General features: G+C 37.4%; 1 protein-coding gene across 2 annotated transcripts in view; it reads left to right on the forward strand.

Annotated features, from left to right (window-relative positions):
* The window catches only part of HIPK3 (homeodomain interacting protein kinase 3), a 105,545-nt gene that overhangs the window by 34,773 nt on the left and 45,566 nt on the right, over positions 1-25,206 (forward strand). The window lies entirely within an intron of this gene.

Genomic DNA, 25,206 nt, shown 5'->3' on the forward strand with positions numbered 1-25,206 from the left:
GGCAACTCTTTGATTGATAGAATAGGACATATATTAATTTTTATATATGCATTTAGTTATATCAGCACTTAGAAGCTGGAAAGATGATATAATGAATGAAGAATTTGCCTTGGATGTAGCTGATCCCGGTTCAGTTTCTGGCACTTCAGGGTTTTCCCCAAGCAGAGTCAGTAGTGACTCCTCAGCATAGAGCCAGTAGTAAGCCCTGGGTACTACTGGGTGTAGTCCAATACCCCCAATCATTAAAAACAAAAACAAAAACAAAAATAAACAACAAAGTTACATTTAACTGAAAAAAAATTTCTTTTTTGGTTCTTGGGCCACACCCGGTGATTCTCAGGGATTACTCCTGGCTATGCATTTAGAAATTGCTCCTGGCTTGGGGGACAATATGGGATGCCCAGGATTGAACAAGGTCTGTCCTGGGTCAGCCACGTGCAAGGCCAATGCTCTACCTCTGTGTTATCGCTTTGACCCCTGAATATTATATTTTAAATTCACAAAATTATTCTTATTGATATAGATTCAAAATTACTTTAGTTGCTGTCATAAGTTCAGGCCACTGTTCATAACAAGTTTTGATGTTTTGTTGACCTATATATAGATAATTACCACATGATATTTTAGTGTTGGTGCTATGCAGAGATTTTTATTTTGTTTTTGGGCCACACCCAGAAGTCTTCAGGGATCACTTCTGGCTGTGCTCTTGGGGCCATAGTGTATGTTAGGAATCAAACTCATGTTGGCTGTATATTGGCTGTGTGTAAGCCCAACCCACTGTACTTTTGCTTCAGGTCCCTATGAATGGAAGTTAAGGAAAAAAGAATTGTTGCACTGGAGTATGGTGGATAGGCCTGACCTGGGTTCATATGGTACCGTGGGCCCTGCCAGCACTGATTCCTTAGTGCAGTCCCGGGAGTAAGCCCTGAAGTTGGGTATGGGCTAAAATTTAAATGAAAAGTTGCTTATTACATATAACATGCTCTGTAAATATAATGTTAATCTAGAGTATGACAAGTAGATAATGGCTATCAAGATTTAAAAATATGTGTTTGCGGGACCCGAGAGATAGCACAGCGGTAAGGCATTTGCCTTGCATGCGGGAGATCGCTGGTTCGAATCCTGACATCCCATATGGTCCCCCGAGTCTACCAGGGGCGATTCCTGAGCATAGAGCCAGGAATAACCCTGAGCATTGCCGGGTGTGACCCCCCAAAAAAATATGTGTTTGTGATGTGTTCTTTAATTTTGAGAAAAATTTAATATTTCACCTAATATTTATGGTTCAATGTATTTTATTATTTCTATTTTTGTTTTAATTTTATTTTTTGGCTATAGTTGGTGGTGTTTGAGAACTACTCTGGCTGTGACACTTACTGTTATTCCCAGTGGTGCTTTTGGGAATAACGCTGTGCATTGCCTGGGAATGAACCTAGAGCTCTGCATGCAAAGCATGTGCTATCACATACAACTCACAATGTATTTTAGAAATACGGTTGGAAATAAATTCTGCTAATAAAAGACACTAATAAATTAGAAAATAGAAACATACAATTTATTGTTAGACAGTGTTAAATCATGAGGATTATAAATTTAATTGTGATCTGGCCATGAATTATACTCTTTTGCTCTAAGCTTCTTACTTTGAGTCCCCTATGTGCTCTATAGAACATCAGGATCCAATAAGGGAAAATGATTAGCTTCTGTAAAAGTCAAGATTTGGAGAGCTAGCTGAGCTAGTTGAGTACATGTTTTGCCAGCAAGAGGCCTGACTTTGATCTCTAGTACATATATTCTCAAAGCACTGAGCTGGGAGCAGCTCTGAAGCACTGTTGGGTATTGGACCCCATCTACCCAAAATAAAAAACTTAACAAAAATCAGTTTCAAGTATATACCATATTAGTAGGTCATAGGAAAAAGTGACATTCCACATTTATGTCACTGATAATTACATTTACTAAAATATACTAGAAATTAAAGACTAAAAACTCACCTTTTTAAAATTAAAAATTCCAGATTTCATATTGGTTTACAATATTACAGAATTTAAAGAGTAAGGAATATATATAGCTTTACATTTCTGTATGTTTAGGATTCAGTACACCTATCATTAAAGTTCTTGAGCTGCTCTATCCTGAAAAACTCTTCTTTATCCATTTCTTCCTCTCCAAACTTTTCTTTGACTACCAAGTTTGTTTGTTTGTTTGTTTTGTTTTGTTTTTGGTCTTGATTTTGTTTCTTGGATCACACCCAGCTGTACTTACTCCTGGCTTTGCTCTCAGATATCACTCCTGGCTAGGCTCAAGGGACCAGTTAGTGTTGTGGATTGAACCTGGGTTGGCTGTGTGCAAGGCAATTGACCTATTCAATGTATTTTTGCTTTGGGCCCTAGTTCTGACCAGGTCCATAATTTAGGTCTTTTTGTTGTTACCAGTTTGCTTGCTTTGCTTATATTCCACATATGTGAAACCTTCTCTTATTGTCTTTGACTTCCTATTTCAATAAACACAGTCATCTGAAGTTCTGTATCTTTTGTCCCAAAATGTATGATTTTATCTTCCCCTATCTCTTAATTATTTAACAGCAAAGTAATATTGTATTGAGCTTCTTTTTTGTTTATGGACTTTTAGGTTGAATCCTTGTTTTGGCTAATTTGTTCTTTAGCATATACCTTATTGTATGAATTTTTAATACTAAAATTCTGTATACCACTCTTAAAATCTAATTTGATACGGTTTAAAATTTATTGAAGTTGTGGCAGAATGGCAAGTCTCACTTGAATTCTAATTGATTTGGTGCTAGGAATTGAAGCCAGGGGCTCAAGTAAATTTTATTTAATATTTTAAAGAATTAGATTTTTTTGATCCTCTGTGTAGATGACAGCTCCCCTCTTTACTTAAAATCAGTATTTTTTTTTCAGGAACAATAATTTTAAAATCTTCACATGGGACAATAGTGCTTCTTTATTTTTTGTACTCTATAGTTTTGTCTTAAGAGCTTTGAGAAGTCAGCTAGCACATTATATAACACCGCTGGCTCCTGCTGCTTGAGCTCTATATTTAGTTCACTTGTTAGTAATGACTTCATTTTATTTGGGTCTTACATTCTATGTATCAAATTTAGTTCTGTGATGCCTAGACTCTTCTATTTGAAATGTTTTGCATTAGAGTTAAATAAAAAGCACCCAACTACAATCATGCTTGTAATCATGGTGCTTAAATAAAAATTTTATTTAAAAAAACAATAAAGAGCATATATTTCATAGTTGGTATGATTTGTTTATTAAATGTTTCAAGAAGGTAAGGGAAATTCTTTGTTGAAATTCTTTCAAGAAACTAAATTGCTAAATATTTTAAGATATATTTTATGATATTGACTTCTAGCATTAAACCATTGTATAAATATTACCCACTATATGGAATCATAACCACAAAAAGCTATGAGCAGTTGCTTAGTAGACTTAGTCATTTGTAATTTTTTAAAATATAAATTTCAGTTAATAATTTACTTGAATTTCAGAAGCTATCTAGTTGTTTTGCCAAATTAAATTTGTGTTTAGAGTAAGAGGTATGAGGTTCTTGTAAACAATGACAAATGATAATTTTTGATTAATTTAATATGGATTTTAAAAAGGGAGACCTTGGGCCGGAGAGATAGCACGGAGGTAGGGCATTTGCCTTGCATGCAGAAGGATGATGGTTCAAATCCTGGCATCCCATATGATATCCCAAGCCTGCCAGGAGCTATTTCTTTTTTTTTTTTTTTTGGTTTTTGGGCCACACCCGTTTGAAGCTCAGGGGTTACTCCTGGCTATGCGCTCAGAAATCACCCCTGGCTTGGGGGGACCATATGGGACACCGGGGGATCGAACCGCGGTCCATCCACTTGCAAGGCAGACACCTAACCTGTAGCGCCACCTTCCCGGCCCCAACCAGGAGCTATTTCTGAGCGTAGAGCCAGGAGTAACCCCTGAGTGTTGCCGGGTGTGAACCCCCCCAAAAAAATAACAAAAAAAATAATAAAAAGGAACCTTTTTTATTTTAGGTTAGGCTAGGAATTAGAAGACCTTTTTATTTTAGGTTAGATTAGGTTAGGAATTAGAAGAGTTAGAAAGTATTAAAGTATGTTTAAAAAAAAAGAAAAAGAAAGTATTAAAGTATGTTTATAAAATGTAGTATAGTATTTAATTAGGAATTGCATATTATTAGTGTAATTTTGCATGATAATAGAAAACAATCATTGATTTATATCTAGATCTTGATCACCCTGGCTTAGTTTATATATATATATATATATTTTTTTTTTTTTTTTTTTTTTTTTACTTTTGGCTATACACATGAGGAACTCAGGGGTTACTTCTGGCTCTGTACTCTAGAATTATTCCTGGTAGTGCTCGGAGGACCATATGGTATGGTTGGGATTGAACCTGGTCTGACGCATACAAGTAGACCCTACTCATTATCTCTTCAATCCTTTAGTTTATATTTCTTTTTTTTGTTTGTTTTTGTTTTGGGGTCACATCCAGTGATGCTCAGGGGTTACTCCTGGCTATGGGCTCAGAAATCGCTCCTGGCTTGGGGGACCATGTGGGACGCCAGGGGATTGAACCAAGGTCTGTCCTAGGTTAGTGCATGTAAGGTAGATGCCCTACCACTTGAACCACCGCTCCGACCATTAGTTTATATTTCTTGAAACTATGATAAAGTAAGTAAAAGTTTGCTATACTTGGTTTTTCACCTTTGTTAAAAATATCTTATATTTACAGAATAGAAGCAGGGAGTAAAAACATAGCAAATTAAGTATTTTTTGGGTAATCACAATACGTAAATGTACTTCAAATTGCAAGGTAAAATGATCTGTATTTAATCACAGACTCATGATTATTTTATTTCTTTGAACTGTGCAACACAGAAATGTAGTAGGGCTAGCTTAAAATAGACAGAGACAGTGGCCAGAAATTGTTGACTACTATAGATGGTGAGGCTGTCTAGTTTTGTAGTGAGATAAGCCAGAAGTACATGCTAAGGGCATTGATTTGCTCAAGGTCAGCATGTTCTAAATTGAGCTGCTTGAGTATGGTTTCTGTCAAGATCACGTAGGGCTCTTGAATACATAAAAGGTTTTAGCTACAAAAGATACTATATTTATGAAACATGGTCTTGAATATATACCCCTCCTTTTTCTTTAAAAACAACAAACAACAACAACAAAATTTCAGAGGCAGAGAGATAGCCAAACCTCGTGCTGAAGGGCTGGATTTGATCTCTAACACTGCATCCCTAAGTACCCCTGAGAGCAATCCAAGTGGGTACAGTCAGGAGTAGCCTCTGAGCGATTTTGGTTAAGGCCCTAAGCCGGAAAACCAAACCAAGTAAAAAACAAACACACTACCTCCCAAAGACCCCCTAGAGATTTTTTGTGATTTTGAGTCATTTCAGAACCCAGAGGCAAGAGAGAATCAAATATGGTAGCTGTGGTCTTTCTTACTTTCCTGAGTAATATAGTATTGTTATCGAAGTAAAAACCGCTTTTTTTGTTTTATATATTAGAGTTTGAAAAAGGTGAAATGGTAAACAATTTTGACTCACCATTTTTTTTAAAATTTTTTTTATTTGTTTTTAGTTTTTGGGCCACACCAATTTTTATTTAAGACATTCCACCCTCATGTAGTTTTAGACCCTGGAGTATCAAAAGACAAAATTTCTTGAACAAAACCTAACATGTTAGGCTTCATGCTTTTGTCTCCCTTGAACAAATATTCTCACTTATTTGTCTCTGTGTCTCTGTCACTTTGCTCTCTCCCTCTCTCTGTCCCTCTTTTTTTCCCCCTCTCTTCCTCCTCTTATTTCTCTCTCTCTCTTCCTCCCTTCTACCTCGCCTCTTTTCCCAGGCCTGTGCTCTCTCTTGAACACTTACCTCATTTGCTTGGGCCTTTTTCCTCCCTGGAGAAAACCTGTGTTCTCTCATAAACACATTTCTTCTTTTGCTCCCCCCCTCATATCCTCTCTCTGGCTTTGTGTCTAGGGATCACTCATTGTGGATTTGGGGCCATAAGGATGCTGGGGATTAAACTTGAGTTTGCCAAGGCAAATGCCCTACCTGCTGTCTTAGTTCCAGCCTTTCCCATATGTCTCTCTAAGTAAATTTTGTTCAATTAAAAACTATCTTCACATGCAGAATTATATACCAAGACCCCTATGATAATAGCTAATGTTTAATTTAGAGCACTTTATAATGATTGACTTTGTTTTATGTAATTTTTAATTGTTTTTATGTGTAACATCTATCTACATTTCTTCTCTTACCTCTATGAATCAGATAAGACAATTGGTCGAATTCTTGTATAATAAGTGGAAAACTGAGGCCTCATACAAATCAGACTGCCTCAAGTTCAAATGACAAGTTTAATTTGATTTCTTTTGGCCCCTTTTTGTGATATGGTGTTAAGAATTCAGAGATGGGCCCGGAGAGATAGCACAGCGACGTTTGCCTTGCAAGCAGCCGATCCAGGACCAAAGGTGGTTGGTTCGAATCCCGGTGTCCCATATGGTCCCCCGTACCTGCCAGGAGCTATTTCTGAGCAGACAGCCAGGAGTAACCCCTGAGCACCACCGGGTGTGGCCCAAAAACCAAAAAAAAAAAAAAAAAAAAAATTCAGAGATGACTGAAACATGATTTCACCATTTCTTGGAGACAAAAGTTGTATTAAGGAGTACTGTATATGCATTCCCCCAACCTCAGCAGAAATGATCCCCAAGGACTGCCAGGAGTAGCTCCCAAAAAAATCCACCCAAATTGTATTAGAATTAGGGCACATACATATTGCTGTGGGACACCATAGTGGGGATATTTGCTTAGAGTTAAGAGTAGACTTTGGTAGAGGGTGTCTCCCCCATCCCAATCTCCATGTACTGATTTAGTGAATATTATTTTCTGTTTTTGTTTTGGGCCACATTCGGCAATGATCAAGGGTAACTCCTGGCTCTGGTCCCTTAGTGAATATTCTTTCTAATTAATACAGCTTCATCTACAGAAATTTCATTATTGGGCTAAACTTGCTGGCAGTTTTTTCTCTGTATCATGGGTCCTCTTTTCATTTATGGCTTGCTTCCCAAATGATATAGTTCTTGGCCAATCCAAATTGCATTTCAATGTGAAGACACACGGATCTGGTGGTGATGGGGCCCATGGTGTTAGGGAATATCCATGCCACCCGTCAGTGTTCAGATAACTCCCAGGACTGCATTCAGCTGGTGCTTGTGGAACCAGATTATGCTGGGCATCAATCTGGGTCAACTCTTACAAGGCAAATGCCCCCTTTATCGTCTCTCACTCCTTTTAAATTAGTTTTTATTTGAGGATCTTTATTAGACAAACAAGGTTTTCAACTAGCTTTAGTTGTAACAGAGGCCTCCATAAAGTTTTTCAGTGCCACACATAATAGCTGCAGATCTAGATTTTTGTTTGTTTGTTTGTTTTGGTGATACTCCGGGGTTACTCCTGGCTATACTATCAGAAATTGCTCCTGGCTTGGGGGACCATATGGGACACTGGGGGATTGAACTGTGGTCTGTCCTAGGCTAGCGCAGGCAAGGCCTTACCACTTGCGCCACCGCTCCGGCCCCAATCTAGATTAGTTGATGTATCAAATCTTTAAATAAAAGTTTTAGCAGAGAGCAAGTCTTTTAAAAGCAGCTTTATTATGTATAGCATCAACATATATTACACATTAGATATTAATGTGTAACTTTATATACATTTAAATGTACAATTATCTGACTTCATTTTTTACTGTTGTAGGTCTTCCACAATTTTAGAACACTTTTCCCCTCATAAAAACTCTCTTCTACACAGTAGCTATCATTAATTTTTCTATTTCCCCAATTCTAGGCAACCAAAATATGTACATCTTACCTCTGTAGAGTTGTGTACTGTGAATGTTTCATGGAAATGAAATTTGATACTATGTGGTCCTTTTTTACAGGTATTTTCCACTTAGCATGTTTTCAAGGTTCTTGTCATAGCAATGTATCACATCTTTATATTGCAAAATAAAATTCCATTATATAGTCATATACCATTTTTTTCTTGGTTTTGTATAATTGGGAGGTGGTCACACCCAATGGTGCTAAGGACTTACTCGCTGGGTCTGTGCTCATGGATCATTTCCTGGCAGGCTTGGGGGACCATATTGGAATGACAGGGATCGAAACCAAGACAGCTGTGTACAAGCTGTATTAAAGCTTTGGCCCTGAAGATTCTCTTTAAACTTGTTCCCATGTTCCTTTGACATTGCCCATCATTCTCTGAATGTTTACTTCCTGGCATTGTAAGATGTTACAGGCTAACATTGCACTCTTAAACTGTGTCATTCCTGGTAATGGCCATTTCGCTAATGTTCTTTTTTTTTTTTTTTTTTTAATTGGAGAATAGTATTTAGAAAGCAGAAACTGGTGGAACTGGAGTGAGCACAGTGGTATGGCATTTTGCCTTGCACACTGTTGCCTTGGGACAGACCTGGGTTTGATTCCTATATGGCATCTCTTATGGTCCCCCAAGCCTGCCAGGAATGATTTCTGAGTGCAGAGCCAGGAGTAACCCCTGAGCACCACTAGGTATGGCCCTAAAACAAAACAAACAAACAAACAAAAACAAACCAGAAAACAGACACTGGATTTTTGTGCTAGATATCCTCACAGGTTCTAGGATGTTATTGTTTTTATATCCTTTGAGTAGCAAGGCAAGAGAAAGTATATATGTATGTAATTCTGTTTATATATTAAAACCATCAATTCATATTACATATTTAATTCTGTTAACCTCAGTTCATCCTTTTCCCTTTATAACCCCTTCTCTGATACTCAGAAACTTAAAACTTATCTTCTACATTATGTGTCTTACTTGATTCATTCTAGAATACACTTAATTTGTAATTACCATTTCAATGTTAATATACTTACTAGTGTGCAAATTGTATATACTGTTCTCCAGTATAAGATAGGAGTAAGTAGTCACTTGGGTTATTTTCCAAACCCTCTCCTTCATTTTCATGTGATTACCATATTTGACACAGTTAATAAAGGCTTCATAAAATGCCCATGTCCCACTTTATTTATTTATTTTGGTTTTTGGGCCACACCCAGTGATAACTCATGGCTATGTGCTCAGAAATCGCTCCTGGCTTGGTGGACCATATGGGATGCCAGGGGATTGAACTTCAGTCCATCCTAGGTTAGTGCATGCAAGGCAGATGCCCTATCTACCGCTTGCGCCACCGCTTCGGCCCCCATGTGCCCCATTTTTATTAAAAAAATTTTGGAGGGGCCGGGAAGGTGGCGCTAGAGGTAAGGTGTCTGCCTTACAAGCGCTAGCGTAGGACGGACAGCGGTTCGATCCCCCTGCGTCCCATATGGTCCCCCCAAGCCAGAGGCGATTTCTGAGCGCATAGCCAGGAGTAACTGTTGAGCATCAAATGGGTGTGGCCCAAAAACAAACAAACAAAAAAATTTGGTATAGAATGTAATGATTATACAGGGAAATGCAATATGACATTTATTTGAAATACAGTTAAGTTCATTTCTTTGTATCCTTTCAAGTTCCTATGACCTTGTTTATGTATGTAAATGTGAAATATTTATATGACATCCATTATCATGATAATAGAGATTATTCTAAAAGAGTAAATGTCTCAAAAGTACCCTATCCATTCTTTCTCAGTCAGTTTGTGGTTTTGTGTTTGTGCAGTGTGCTCAATTTGTGTGGATATGGGGTTAGGGGATCTTAAATCAGATAAATGTTTATTTTCTTAATTTCCCTTTTTCCAGTGGAAAGATAATCTATTTTAGTATGTGTTAGCACCAGACTGTTAGTTTGTTTTGTTATTTGGCTTTTGGCTTTTGGGTCACACTTAGTGGTACTTAGGGCTTACTCATAGCTGAGGGGTCATTCCTGGTCATTCAGGGACCATATGGGGTGCTGGAGATTGAATCCCAGTTGTCCACAGGCAAGACAAAGACCCTACTATGTGAATTGCCTATTTATATTTATGATCATTTTTCTATCCAGTTCTTTTATAAGTTCTTTTTTTGGGGGTGTGTGGGAGTTTAGGTTTGGGGGCCACACCCTGTGGTACTTAGTTTCTGGCTCTGCACTCAGAAATTACTCATAGCTGGATCGGGGGACTATATGCATGTTGGGGATTGAACCTGGATCAGCTGTGTATGAGGCAAACACCTTATGAGTTGTGCTATCCTTTTGGCCCCAAAGTTCTTTTTTAAAAAAGTGTATTTTTGTTTAGTTTTTGGGACACACCAGGTGGTGCACAGGAGTTACTCTTGTTTTTGCACTTAGGATTCACTCTCGACAGACTTGGCAGGTTCATATGGGATGTTGGAGGTAGAATTGAACCTGGGTCACCTCCCTGCAAGTATTTACCCATTGCACTATTGCTCCAGCCCCACAAAAGATTTCATCATAGACGGGACTTAGATAGTACAGTGGGTAAGGCATTTTGCTATGTTACGTGGCCAACCTGAGTCTGATCTCTCATACACCATATGGTCCCTGAACATTGCCAGGAATGATTCCTGAACACAGAGCCAGGAATAAACTGGGCATGACTGGGTTGCCCCCCTTCCCCTCCCAAATAGCAAAACTTGGGGCCAGAGCAATAGTACAGTAGGTAGTGTGCTTGCCTTACATGGGCAAACCTGGGTTTGATCCCCAGTACCTCATATGGTTCCTCGAGTCTCCCCTGAGTGTTTCTGAGTGCAGAGCCAAAAATAAGCTCTGTGCATTGCCAGGTGTTGTCCGAAAACCAAAATCAAAAATAAAAAGTTTGTAAGAGAGTTTAAGGGCTTTTTGGGTCCTTTTGTGATTTAGGCCCAAAATGCTACGAAAGTTTAAATTTTGTTATCTTTTGACTGTTGGAGGACAGTTTTGGTACTGTGTCAGGAAGCAGACCCAGAGCCTCAAACTTGAAAGGCATGTGCTCTGCCACTTGAGTCTTATCTATGGTCCCACTTTGGACTTTTATGGTATATTTTTGTTGTGTAATATTTTTTTTAGATCTTTTCTTTTCAGTATTTCTTGCTGCTGGGTTTTAAGTCATAATTAGAAAGCTTCTACACCAAATGTAAAGAATCATACTATTTTCTGGATTCAGATTTAAAGAATTATCCTTAGTACTTATTGAACTAATTTTTAATATTCATATCTAATTATCTTTTTTTGTTTGTTTTTTTTTTGGGCCACACCTGATGACATTCCTGGCTATACGCTCAGAAATCACTCTTGGCTTTGGGAGACCATCTGGGATGCCCGGGATTGAACCCAGGTCCATCCTGGGTCAGCCGCATGCAAGGCAAATGCCCTCCTGCTGTGCTATCACTCCGGACCCTCATATCTAATTATTTTTTAATTTTTTCTTGGTTGTAAGATATGAATTGAACATTCTTTTTAATGATATGAGGCAGTACTAGGGATTAAACCTATGACTTCACACATAGAAGGCTCTACTGCAAGTTATATTACAGGCATCTAATGTTTTTCTTTCTCTCTCTCTCTTTTTTTTTTTATCACATCCAGCTATGCTCAGGGATTATTCTTGGCTCTGTACTCTGGAATCATTCCTGGCTAGATTAGGGTATCCAGTGGGATGTTGGGGATCAAACCTTAGTTGCCTACATGGCATAGCCAACATTCTACTCACTGTGCTGTTCTGGTCCCTTCCTTATTTTTTTAAAAATCATAGCCATCATGATTTATAGTTTTACAATATTGTTAATGGTAGAGTTTTTTTTGCATTCAACATTCCAACACCAGACCCACTTTAGTGATAGTGACTGCTTCCTGCCACTGTTATCTCAGGGTATTAAGTGCCCTCTCCAATCTCCCTGTTCATGTCCCCCTATCTCAATCCATTCTGTAGATTTTTTTTTCTCATTTTTTCCTTTTCTGTACTCTTTTCTTCCTCTTTTTTTTTTTTCTTTCCCCACCACACCTGATGATGCTTAGGATTTCCTTCTGACTGTGCTCAGTGATTGCTACTGATGGAGCTCAGGAGACCATATGGAGTGCCCAGAATGGAACCCAGATATTTGCTGTACTATAACTGGCCCCCTTTTGTAGACTATTTCTTAGATTTTGTTATTTTGTGCTTTTTTTTTTTTTTTTTTTTTTTGTTCATCTCAGTAGCCAATTGATTTTAGGGACATACATTTGATTGGATAGGCAAGAGAAAAATTCTAAGATTAAGAGTTTACTATCTTCGAGTGAGTGGAATAAGTGTTGCAGGCAAAGGAAGAGCATGTGTGAAAGCTCTGAGGTTGAAAGAAGCTTGGAAAGAATCTGAAAGCCTGCCAGGGAGACAGATCTAGCGAAAGTGGGTAAAGTGGTCATGTGACTTGGAGTTGGAGGGCAGCCACAATATGGTTTATGTTCTTTTCACTCTGACTGCTATTTGAAGGGGGAAGGGAACCATAGTAGAAGCAGGAAGAGGATACCATTAGGCGGGAGGCATTAAGGTCATCTACAGAGGAGAAGTACAGTGGAAAGAAATGGATTTGACATACATTTTGGGATGGTATAATGCAGTTATTTAGTTTTTTGCAAGGTTCCCCCCCCCAAGAGGACAGATATTTGAGAAGCTGATATTTGTTGATTTAAATTATATGGAAAATTTCAGTTTTCTCATTTGTTACTTTCTCATTTGTTAAGTAGAAATATAGTTATGGCTCAAAATACGATTATACTCTTACATTTTAAACAGTATGTTAGAAGTTTTATATCAGGACATATATAAGGCTATAGTTATTTTGATGATTGATGACTAATATATAGCTTCTACCAAAAAGCTCAGAATGAAAGAACTACTATATAGGTGTTACATAGAAGACAATGCCATACTTGTAGTGGATATGAAGTTTCTGTGCTACCCTCACTCCCCTCCCCACAATACTTGCCAAGTTTCTGTTCCTGAGAAATACACTCTTTTTTTTTTTTTTTTTTTTTTTTTGTTTTTGGTTTTTGGGTCACACCCAGCAGCGCTCAGGGGTTACTCCTGGCTCCATGCTCAGAAATCGCTCCTGGCAGGCTCGGGAGACCATATGGGATGCCGGGATTCTAACCACTGTCCTTCTGCATGCAAGGCAAATGCCTTACTTCCATGCAATCTCTCCGGCCCCGAAATACACTGTTATATTAAGTCAGTGACCTAGTGAATAATCTGAGGATACACTGCTGTCCTGGATATCTTTTATATATATAAGTTGGTCAGAGGCTAAGGAAACTGCCTCATCATGCAACTAATGTAGAGTTACTTGAGACTCTTCTTTAACCTATGCAATTTGACTCTGTCTCTGGGTAAAATAATTTGGCTGAATTGAATGGAATTTGTGGACATCCTGCTATTGTTAGTAAGTTGTCACCCATACCACCCCTTGTTTTTGGGGTACACCCAGTGGTGGTCAGGGCTAACTGTGGCTTACAGTTAGCCAGGTCTGGGGGCAGGAGGATCGTAGGAGAGGCACCGGGGATTGAACCTGGTTTGATTGCGTGCAAGGCAAGTATTTGTACTTTTTTTTAATTTCTAATTTGACCAAAGTGGATTATAAATCTTTTACAGTAATATTTTAGTTACATAGCGACATTGAATCAGGGACATTCCCACCACCAATGTTGTCCTCCCTCTACCCCTGTTCCCACCATGCATTCCATATCCCCCTCCTTTACCCCCCGAGCTGCTAGTATAAGTAGTTCCCTCTGTGTCTAGCATGTTGTAGATTGGGTATTGATTCAGCCCACCTTTGTGTAGACCATCTACACACGTTTTGGAAATTTGTCTCGGAACATCAGATATATATGGTACCTTGAAGTGGGACTGTTGGATCATCATGTTGTTCTAGTTTTCAAGGATCTTTTGTACTCTTCTGTACTGAAGCATTCGTATCATTTTACAGTCTAACTAAATAGTATTTTAGCCAGGATTTTAGCACTTGTTATGTTGTGGTTTTGACTTAAATGTTTTTTAATCAAGACACTGATTTAAAAAATTGTTCATAACAATGTTGTTCAAGTATACAATGTTCCAATACTGCCATCATTTGCCCGTTCTCTCCACCAATGTCCTCAGGTTCCCTCCCATCCTGGTTTGTCCCTTTGGCAGATATATAGCAAATTTATTTCATGTTACTCATTCCAACAAAGCTTGAAGGAATGGCAAATGGAATAAAAAATTAGTATGAGTCAGCTTGTGGATTGTTATATGTTTTAGTCTATGTAAATAAAGAAGTTAAATTGATTTAATACAGTATAGTATACTGCCTATTTTCACTTATGTACTATTTTTCAGCTTTGGCATATAAAATATTATATTAAATTTTACTTTGTGCTTGGATATAATTGTGAAATTACCATGTCCCTTGTCATAACTAAAGTAAAAAAAATTTTATGCTAATATATTTTAGAGTTCTCATGAACTCTAAAACCTATAAATGTAGAATTTAGTAAAAGTAGAAAGAATTAAGAAAATTTAGAGGGAGAAATATGAATAGGCTTATAAAAGTACAAAGTTTTTTTCTAAGAGAATATTGGTTTTATATCAGAAAATATTACAGGTACTACTTAAGAGTCTGCATTTATAAGTAAAAGATAAAAATCTTTGCATGTAAAAAACGTGATTAGACGGAACAATTGTTATAAATGAGACAGTCATTTGGCTTTGATTTTATTTATTTATTTTTTTTGGTTTTTGGGCCACACCTGGTGGTTCTCAGGGTTTACTTATACTTCTGCACTCAGAAATTACTCCTGGCAGGCTCAAGGAACCTTATGGAATGTTGGGGATTGATCCTGGGTCAACCATGTGCCAAGCAAATGCCCTATACGTTCTGCTATTACTTTGGCCCTTGGCTATTGACTATCTTAAGAATAACCAATCTGGGGCCCGGAAAGATAGCACAGCCGTGTTTGACTATCTTAAGAATAACCAATCTGGGGCCCGGAAAGATAGCACAGCCGTGTTTGCCTTGTAAGCAGCTGATCCAGGACCTAAGGTGGTTGGTTCAAATCCCGGTGTCCCATATGGCCCCCCATGCCTGCCAGGAGCTATTTCTGAGCAGACAGCCAGGAGTAACCCCTGAGCACTGCCGGGTATGGCCCAAAAAACAAAACAAAAAAAAAAAAAAAAAAAGAATAGCCAATCTGAATGGTTTTGATAGTTTATTGTGGTTTTTATTTATATTTTTCTTAATTAGTGATGAGCTTATATTCATAACTATTAGCTATTTGATGTTGTCTTTGAAGAAATGTCTGTTTATTAACTGGCTATTTAGCTTTTTTTGTTTGTTTAGGTATAGTTATTTAATATATTAGCCTCTTACCAACTCAGATTTGTAAAGATTTTCTCCTGCTTTTCTAAGTTGCCTTTTCACTCTTTGCATCCTTTGATATACAGAAAATTTGGATCTGATTTATTTTTGCTTTTGTTGCTTGCACCTTTGATATATCAGATAAATTACTATCATAACTCTGTATGTGGTAGAGCTTGGCAGTGCATGGTTGTTTGTGTTCCAGCACTGCACTGTGGTTTGGACATGGTACTCACATGCTTTTGATTCTGGTGTTCTTCAAAGGTTGTTGTGCACACTGACTTGTTGGTGCTGGGGAACATGTAGTGTCACTGAGTTTGAGTTCAGCTAGTGTAGTAGTACGGGGAATTAAATTGGAAACCTTATACCGAAGACAAGTACTTTAACAGTGACATGTTAACATTTAACATGGCTCCAAAAACATTGGAAAAATTTTAGTAATAAGGTGAGGGTTAATTTGATGGATTGCAGTATGTAATCTGCAATATGTATGTGTAATATGTGTTATATGCAATATATTATATATGTAATAAATATATGCAATAAACCACAATAACAGCATATAAATCGAGATTAATTTTATGTCGTGTTTGGATGACTATTTTAGAAATGCCTATAAATATTAAATGCTTACCTATTAAAGAAGTGATTATTTTAATGTTGAGTAATAAATTTCATTTTAAAGTATATCTAGTTTATTTCTTACTCTAGCATTGTTTTAATAGTGCACATAAAAACAGATTAGACATCTTTCTTAATCGCCTGCCCAGAATATACATTCTAGTTTGTTTGACTCATTTTCATTTTTCCCACAATGGAATTTAGTACCCAAAAGTTATTAACAGTGTCTGCTGCCATGAATGAGTGCCAGTTCGGTAACCAGTGAATAATTCAGGCATCAGCTGGTGTGGTGAGATTGTATTACTTAGGACAGAGAATCTAATATATGCTGTGTTGACATGACAAAGAACAAATGTTTCTTTGAGAAAATAGTGAGTCACAAAATTCTTTGGAGTATATTTAAAAACCAGCATATTAAAAATGATTTAAGGGTTTTAGTTAATAAATAATGATTGATGCTTACTCTCAGAAAAAATGAAGACATTATAGAATATGAAGTAAAAACTGAATCAGTCTTCCCCTTTATATTGTGAATATTTTATAATTTTTATTATTAATGTATTTCAGTGCTGCTAACTCATGTTCAAATGATTCATCTTTTCCCAAAGTCTTTTCCTTCTACTTCCATATCAAGAATATTAAAGGAAATGTACTTTTGATTATGTAAAGTTGGAAACTTCGGTACTTTTGTTTGGTTACTTGCCTGCTATATTATTGGTAACTAAATCTTAATTTTATCTTTGAATGACGACCTCAGGCGAAATTTTTCATTGTTTTCTTACTGTTCTGATCTGGGTGTATGCACACACATACATATTCTCACTTTGGTTTCCTTGCGAAAGAAATTGACATACAGCATGGTTTACCTTTCCATAAATCTAATTAAGATTTTAAATTAAAAAATTTCTAAGAGACTTAAGTAGTTTCTTAAAAAAAAAAGTAGTTTCTTCCTTTTATATACCATTTTGAAAAAGCATATGCTGCTATATTATGCATATCATCTCATAAAGGCTTAATTATACTGCCAGTGTTTTCTTTCTTAGTTATTGATAAAACTTTGCCCTGTGGTGAATGGTATATGTGTGGCTATACACATATGTGTATATTTATAAATATATGTGAGACCTAAAAATGTCTTTTATATTCTTGATGCTCTTCTTCCATTTTCTTTTATTTCTGTTTATGTATTTTCAGACTGTTATGTTTCACTACCCCTTAACTCACCAACATTTTACTATCAAGTTTTTTGTTTTGTTTTGTTTTGTTTTTTGGTCCACCCGGTGGGGCTCAAGGGCTACTCTTGGCTCTGCTCTCAGACATCGTTCCTGGCAAGCTCTGGGGGACCATATGAGATGCCGGGAAATGAACCTGAGTCCATCCTGAGTTGTCCATATGCAAGGCAAATGCAAGGCCATTACTCTGGCCTCCAACTATTATATATATTTTTTAAATTTTTTAATTATCTTTATTTAAACACCGTGATTACAAATATAATCGTAGTTGTATGATTACAGTCATGTAAAGAACACCCCCCGACTATTAAATTTTTTAAATTCACAAAAACTAGGAAGGGCTCTACAGTTAATATTTTTCTACCTTTTTTTGGGGGGGGTGGCACATTCGGTGGCACTTAGGGGTTAGGGTTACTCCTGGCTCTGCATTCAGAAATTGCTCCTGCCAGGGTGCTTGGTATTGAACCCAGGTTGGTCAAGGTTTGGCTGCGTGCAAGGCCGACACTCTACAACTGTGCTGTTGATCTGGCCCAACATTTTCCTACAATTTTATTGCTGAGTAAATTTTCTGGTGTGAGTATTCAGGCTTATCATGTATTACCTCAGTCTTGTAATCTGCCATTTCTCCCAAGAGTTGCTTAATATAGAAGGAGACTTAACTATTCTCCTTCTAAAAGAAGAAATCTAAGAATTTCTTAGAAATCAAGAAGTGGGATATGTATCCCCTGCCTCTACACTTGATGATGCTCTGGGATTTTTTCTGGCTTTGTGTTCAGGGAGCATTTCTGCCAGTCCTGGTGGGGGCTTATGGGGACCATCTGTGATGCCAGGGATTGAACTTGGTTGGCTATGTGTAAGACAAATGCTTTACCCCCTGTGCTCTCTCTCCTGCCCCAAGAAGTTATATATATTATATAATATATAACATATTATCAAATATAATTATATATTTAATATTTTTATTGTGACCAATGTGAATCACAAGTCTTTCACAGTTATATTGAGGTATATAGTGACAGTGATTTAGGGCCATTCCCACCACCAGTGTTGACCTTCCTCCACCCCTTTTCCCAGCATGCATCACATACCACCTCCCTCACCCCCTGGACTGATAGTATGACAGGTTCCCTTTGTGTATAGCTTGTTGTAGATTGGGGTTATCTTGCTGTTTTGACTTTGGGTTTGGTGTTTAGGTCTGATCAATTTTTTTCTTTTTTTTGTTTCCTACCGTCTGATCAATTTTTATTTCCACTCAATATTCATGCGATTGTTTGTTCTCTGATACCATCCACTTCTCCCCCCCCCACCTCAATTTTTAAGGCAGAACAAGATGATTCAAATTATTATTTTTTTTTTTTTTTGGTTTTTGAGTCACACCTGGCAGCTCTCGGGTTACTCCTGGCTCTACGCTCAGAAATTGCTCCTGGCAAGCTCAGGGGACCATATGGGTTGCTGGGATTCAAACCATCATCCTTCTGAATGCAAGTCAAACGCCTTACCTCCATGCTATCTCTCCGGCCCTCTGATTCAAGTTCTGTGGTTCTGTGGGGGGAAAAAAAAAAAAGCTGGGAGGAACCCATCTAGAAGTTCTAAATATAGATTTTTTTTTTTTTTTTGGTTTTTGGGCCACACCCGTTTGACGCTCAGGGGTGATTCCTGGCTATGCACTCAGAAATCGCCCCTGGCGTGGGGGGACCATATGGGAGGCCGGGGGATCGAACCGTGGTCCGTCCTACACTAGCGCTTGCAAGGTAGACACCTTACCTCTAGCGCCACCTTCCCGGCCCCCTAAATATAGATTTAAAAGAGAAAAGAAAAATAAAAAAGAAACAAAACAAGCAACGACAAAAAAGTGCAACAACAATAATTAAAAAAAAACAGCAACAAAACAATAACACCAAGAGGAAAATAAAGAAGGAAGGGGGACTGGTGTGTTGGTGTGGCAAGATTTTTTTGTTTTGTTTTGCTTTTTGCATAGGTACAGTAAGTTTTGGGGAAATTAGAAAGGGAATTCCTTGGCTTAGGAGATGCAGGGTTTCTCTACCCTTGAAGCATACTGTCATGGGAACAAGTACAGGCTTCATACATGCTCATTGTTGAACCCCAAGGTCTTTTTATGGTGCCAGGAAACATTCTGCTCAGTGTGTTGTCAAAACCAGTCCTCTGTAATTAGACACCTGGAATTTGCATAGGCCATAGGATGAAGTCTAGGATAAGTCTTTCTTTATGATTCTAGAAGTTCTGCTCAGTCACGGTTGTTGCAGTCATTCGTAATTAATGATCTTGGTTTTTGTGCAGATCCTAGGATGGAGCATAGGATAGAGTCTTTCTTTATAGTTCCAGAAGTTCTGCTCAGTTTGTGTTGTCAAAGTCAGACCTCTGGAATTAGAGATAATGGTTTTTGCACTAATTGTAGGCCAAAGCCTAGGCAAGAGTCTTTCTTTTTGGTCCCAGGAAAAGTTCTGCTCAGTTGCGGTTGTCATTCTTCTGTAGTCTTCTGTAGTTAGTGATCTTGGTTTTTGCACAGATCTAAGAACAGAATGTCTTCTGATTTCATCTTACTGTTAGGTGATGAGGCAGGGCAACTTGCTCTTAATTGTTGGTGTTTCTTTGTTGTCAGGCTGTCATCAACTTGGCGCAAGTTGGTGCCAGAGCATGCCCCAGAGGATGTTTGATTCCTGGTGCTGTTGCAGGGAACTGTGTTGGTTTTTCAGTTGGGATCTGGGGTTCAGGGTTGGATGGTCGCTGTCCGGTCACATGCAGTCTAAGTCGAGTCCCCATGAAAAATGTTCAGGGTGGGAGGCAATCCTGTATTATAAAATTTATGAGTTCTTATCCCTAGTAGATAAGAGCTTGTTTCTAAGCATAAGATTTCCCCGTTTTTTAGTATGCCTATGCAATAGGAAACAGTGCCATATTATATTGTTGGTTTATTTGGAGGTAAGAATGACAGTCTATGCAGTCTCTGTGCCCTGTTTTTGACCTGAGCTTTTATCCCAAGCAGGACCAAATTTTGTACCAAGTAGAACCAAAAACAAGAAGTTATATATATATATATATATTTTTTTTTTTTGGAATTTTTTGTTTGTTTGTATTTTTGCTCTTTTGGGCCACATATTGATTCTCGGGGCTTACTACTGGCTATGCGCTCAAAAATCACTCCTGGCTTGGGGGACCATATGCCGATGCCAGGGGATCGAACCCCGGTCCATCCTAGGTTGTTAGAGTGTGCAAGGCAAGCACCCTACCGCTTGCTCCACTGCTCCGGCCCCAACAAGTTATATATATTTTAAAAGTAGTTTCCAGGGGCCGGTGAGATAGCATGGAGGTAAAGTGTTTGCCTTGCATGCAGAAGGTCATTGGTTCAAATCCTGGCATCCCATATGGTTCCCTGAGCCTGCCAGGAGCGATTTCTGAGTGTGGAGCCAGGAGTAACCCCTGAGCACTGCCAGGTGTGACCCAAAAACCAGAGGGAAAAAAAAAAGTAGTTTCCAATTTTCTAGGGAAAAGTTCTATCATTTTATCTACATTCTCCACTATTTTACTAGCTGGTTATTGTTACTTTGAATACTGGATATTGTTATTTTGAATAGCTACATAACTGAATTGTTTCTATTGATATGTTCCTCTCTTTTTTTAAATCTAATTATATTTCCTGTCATCTGGTAGCATTTTTTTTCCTTTGCTTGTTTCTTTGGCACTGTACGTTGGTTATGAACATTTTTTTTTACCTATTCTAATTACCTATGATGCTACTAATCACTCTCTGCTATTTAGGCTTAAATTGAAGCAAATTTAATTAATTTGTTTCCTCAGTCACATTAGTCACGTCTTAGTGTTCTGCAACCACATGTCACTAATACAGATAAGGAACAGTTTCATCATTGCAGAAAGTTCTGTTGGATAGTGCTATGCTAGGATTTTGATATATTTTCCTCCAGAGATAACTCTTTAATTCTGGAAGCCAAGTAAAGTAGTAGATCATGTTATTCCAGGATAGTCTCTTGTATTTCAGTGTGCCTCATTCCTAGAATATTGCTTTTTGTGGTTTCTGTTGAACAGCGTTGGCCCCTCTCCCTCACAGATTTTTCTTCCTACTGGGATAGCTGCAGACTATAGGCCTGTTAGTTGAATTACCTTAGAGAAATACAACTCATTATTAGTATTTCTTCATTGTGAGATTTTACTCTATCAAGTCATAGATGCCTTGTCACATCTTGATGAGCAACTTTACATGGTCTTTAAGCCTTTGTTTTTAGAGCTAATGTACAGCTAGTGTGTAGTACAGAGTTCTTTCTCATAGTCCCTGTTTTTCTGGGCACTTACAAAGCACACACAGAACCACACAAGAAATATGCACTGTTGCTTATCTTTGGTAAATTTGTTATAATTGATAACATTGTATTTGACATGTTATATAATCCAAAGATGATATATACCCCTAAAAATTTTTGCCACATGCTTTATCCAGCTTTTATAGTTGTTTTTGCTGGTTATATTTATGTATCCTGATATCACTATTTTCCATTTTATTTTATTAGCCCAAATATATAAATCAGTATATTTGAAAACTTCTCAGTAGTTGCTGGCAATGATTTTTTTTTTAATTTATGGATGTTTTTATTTGTTTTGGGGCCATACCTGGTGACACTTAGGGGTTGCTCCTGGCTGTATGCTCAGAAATCGCCCCAGCTTGGGGGACCATATTGGATGCTAGGGGATCAAACCGAGATCCGTCCTAGGCTAGCGCGCACAAGGCAGATGCCTTATGCCCTGCACCACCGCTCAGGCCTCTAATTTATGGATTTTTAGTACGAATGAAATAGCATTGTGGGATTAAGCTGAAATTATATATAAAGTCTTCATACTATTTTTCAACTTTCCTGTAAGTTTAAAATTATGTCAAAATAAAAATAGCATGCAACAAAGGAGAATAATAATATATTTGGCTTTAAAGTGATTATATTTACCTTTAAGAAATGGTATGCTCCAGTGTGCCACTAAATTTTATAAGAGCTTACTCTATTAATAAGTGATGTTTAAGACATCACTTTGTAGTGTAGTCTTGTGATTAAATAATAGATTTTGGTAGGTCAAATGTAAATGGTTTTTTACCTAGTAGTGACTGACATAGCTTCTATACCCGACATCTCATATGGTCCCCCAAACAAAAAGAGCTTAATTATGAAGTCTCAAAATTGGACCACTTACTGCGGTTGAAAAATTTATTGACTGATACAAATATGCCTTACAGATTATGATCTTCTGTTGGTATTTACTTAATACATAACAATTGGCCAAGAGGCATATGAAGAAGTGCTCTTCATCATTTATTAGGGACAAATATCAAAACAGCAATGAGATATCACCTGATACCAGTGTAAGTCTGGTATTAGACAAAATAGAAGCAACCAATGCTGGTATAGATGGGGTGAAAAGGCAAACCCTCATTCACTGATGATAAGAGTGTCTACTGGTTCACTCTCTATGGAAAACATTGTGGAGACTTCTAAGAAATTAGAATTTATTGATCTTACATACCCTGTACTTCACGACTTCTTGGCATCTACCCCAGGGATCCCGAAAAGTTTATTTTAAAAGCATTTGCACTTCATTCATTGCAGTTCTTATCACAGTACCCAAGATCTGCAAACAGCCCATATGCCTAAGAACCAATGAGTGGATAAAATTTTTTTAGTATATATAGATAATGGAATAGTACTCGATTCCAGCTTTAATCTGTTTTTTATTTATTTTTATACTTTATTTAAAGAAAATGCAACACATAGTTGACATAGTTGACCATAATACATTTGTTTCTAAGTGAGAGTAGTTATTTTAAAAAAGAATAGAAAGAAAAAAGGGAAGAGAATAAAGAAAATTTCAATAAAGAAATAAAAAGAAAATAGTTACAAGCACATTTGTGACAATTATTGTATCTCCAATGAAGTCATTAATACAGTGGCAGAGAGTTCAGTAAGCTCTTGTTAGCTGTCCATTCAGTTAAATTTGTATGTTTCTTCAGGGATGACAGCATCATGCAAATGAACTTGCCCAGAAATTCAAATCACTATTACTGATACTGCAGCTTTTAGGGATATGGTTTCAGCAGCTAGGACTTCTGGAAGGAGGAAGAAGGGGGAAGGTGCCCATATTCACTCCATAAAAGCCTGGTGATACTAACCCAACTACTGACTTAACCTGAAGTTTGGTCAAATTGGTGTCTCTGAAGAGAATCGGAAAGGGGTGCTGATGCAGAGCCATAGGCAAAATAGTGATTCTGGGTGATGGATGCAGCAGGTGTGGCTTTTGGTAGGGTAGGAGTTTGGCCTGCTCACTTTTCCTGAGATTTCCAGCTTTCTGCTGCCTGGCTTGGTGTACATATGATTTTTCATGGTTTGGTTTACATCTCTTTTAAGAAAAGATTGAGTCCACAGAGCTGACCCAGTGTGAACGTGGCAAATGTGAACATGGCAACTGTGTTTATGGGTGTAGTTACAGCTATTTATTTCAGCTTTAAGAAAAGAAGACCACACAATTCTCTATGGACAGAACTAGAGGGTATCATGTTGAAGTTACTCAGCACTGGAGGGACAAATCCTTTTTTTTTTTTTCAATAGCTATTCTTGGTGATTCTCAGGGCTTACTTCTGGCTCTGCACTGAGTAGTTCTTGAAACAATATGGTATAATTGGGATTGAATGTAAATCGGCTACGTGCAAAAGCAAGTGCCCTACCCTTTATACTATTGCTCTCACTTCAGATCTCTTTCTTATGTGGGATGCTTAAAAATGTAGTAAGGAAGTAAAAAAAATGGTCAAAACTAACAGAATCTGAGAGTTCATCTACAGAACCGAGTTACAAAGTGTGGTGTGAAGAGGGCTAAAAGGGGACTTTAGAAGAAGATTGATAAAAGGGACATTATTGATACACTAGTGGTGGATATTATATGCCTGAAACTATCATTAACAGTATTGTAAATCATGTTGTCATCTTGATGAAATTTTGGGGAAAAAGTTGATAATTTTAAGTATATCTCATAGTAAAATTTAAGAAATCCAGAGTAGTTTTATATTTTCCCTCCAAATCATCTGTAGAATAGGGATAACATTTATATTGTTTATGGAATAAAATGAAAGGGGTATAACAATTGCTATGCCAATATAAAATTAACAATATGTTTCATATATGGAATGTGAGAAATGCTGATCATTCTATATCTAATAGTATTGAACCAATACAAAAAAAAACCCCACTCATAAATCAGTTGCTGGTTCTTATTTTCCACAAATACTTCTCATATATTTTTACTGATTGAGCTACTTAACTTCTCCATGTTAATTTAAATTTTTTTGATTTTTCTGTTTCTATATTTTAAAATTGTTAAAAGTCATCTTTCAACTGTTTTGAGGGATAAAATGTGAAATATGAAACATTGTGCTGCCTATAAATATATTTCTTACTCCTACCTTTATAAACTAGTTTTTGATCAGTTATAGATATGGTAAGTATTGACACATCTATTTTGGCATTAGATCTATGCATATTTTTGTCATTCTTCATCTTAGGTTTACATTTGATATGTTTTGAGACATTTGTTACTGCTATTTGAACTTGGTGCTTTGATCTACATTACTGCCCTGCATACTTAAACAATTAGTTTTGCAAATAGGTTATTTTTAATAGTGATATTTTTAGCATACTACTCAAGCTGCATTTGAATGAGTGTCTATTCTCAGAGCTTGTTCTTTGATTACATTTTTTCAACTTGTTAGTGAATAGTTGTAGTTAGCCATACACTATGAATATCTAGTATTCTGTAATGTGGTCTTTAGCAACAGAACTTTCTCTCTTCTCACTCTCTCCTTTTCTCTCCTCTCTTTCTCACTTTCTTTTTTTTCTCTTTCTCACTTTCTTACTTTTTCCCCCCTCTCCTTTTCTCTCTCTCACCCTCTCTCCACCTCTTCCTCCCTCAGGCCAAATGG

This window comes from Suncus etruscus, chromosome 9 (genome assembly GCF_024139225.1).
Source record: "Suncus etruscus isolate mSunEtr1 chromosome 9, mSunEtr1.pri.cur, whole genome shotgun sequence".
Lineage (NCBI taxonomy): Eukaryota > Metazoa > Chordata > Mammalia > Eulipotyphla > Soricidae > Suncus > Suncus etruscus.